Below are 1,161 nucleotides of genomic sequence, written 5' to 3' on the forward strand. Positions count from 1 at the left end.
GGAGGCCCGGTCTACCCGCCCCGGAAGGCTAGGGAGGTAGACCGGGCCTCCGGAGGCCACCGGCTGCTATGGAGGTAGACCGGGCCTCCGGCCGTCGGAGGCCCGGTCTACCCGCCCCAGAAGGCTAGGGAGGGAGACCGGGCCTCCGGAGGCCACCGGCTGCTATGGAGGTAGACCGGGCCTCCGGCCGTCGGAGGCCCGGTCTACCCGCCCCGGAAGGCTAGGGAGGTAGACCGGGCCTCCGGAGGCCACCGGCTGCTATGGAGGTAGACCGGGCCTCCGGCCGTCGGAGGCCCGGTCTACCCGCCCCGGAAGCCCCGCGGAGGTAGACCGGGCCTCCGGAGGCCACCGGCTGCTATGGAGGTAGACCGGGCCTCCGGCCGTCGGAGGCCCGGTCTACCCGCCCCGGAAGGCTAGGGAGGTAGACCGGGCCTCCGGAGGCCACCGGCTGCTATGGAGGTAGACCGGGCCTCCGGCCGTCGGAGGCCCGGTCTACCCGCCCCGGAAGCCCCGCGGAGGGAGACCGGGCCTCCGGAGGCCACCGGCTGCTATGGAGGTAGACCGGGCCTCCGGCCGTCGGAGGCCCGGTCTACCCGCCCCGGAAGGCTAGGGAGGTAGACCGGGCCTCCGGAGGCCACCGGCTGCTATGGAGGTAGACCGGGCCTCCGGCCGTCGGAGGCCCGGTCTACCCGCCCCGGAAGCCCCGCGGAGGGAGACCGGGCCTCCGGAGGCCACCGGCTGCTATGGAGGTAGACCGGGCCTCCGGCCGTCGGAGGCCCGGTCTACCCGCCCCGGAAGGCTAGGGAGGTAGACCGGGCCTCCGGCCGTCGGAGGCCCGGTCTACCCGCCCCGGAAGCCCCCGCGGAGGTAGACCGGGCCTCCGCCCGCCGCTCGAGCGGCAGAGTGCGGGGCGGAGGCCCGGTCTACCCGCGCGGGAGCCAGCGGGTAGACCGCCCCTCCTCCTCCGGGGCTCGGAAGTCCGGAAGGGGAGCAGACCGAGCGGTGCGCCGGGCTTTCGGTTCCAGAGACCCGGCCACATTTCCCGGTCGCCCCCGGTCCCGGTACGGATCCCCGGGCCGCCCCCTCCGGCTCGGGTGTCCGCGCGGAGATTTATGGCGACAGGCTTTTCAGGACCCTCGGACAACCGGACCGGCCTCACCG

The sequence above is a fragment of the Hemicordylus capensis genome, chromosome 2 (genome assembly GCF_027244095.1).
Source record: "Hemicordylus capensis ecotype Gifberg chromosome 2, rHemCap1.1.pri, whole genome shotgun sequence".
Lineage (NCBI taxonomy): Eukaryota > Metazoa > Chordata > Lepidosauria > Squamata > Cordylidae > Hemicordylus > Hemicordylus capensis.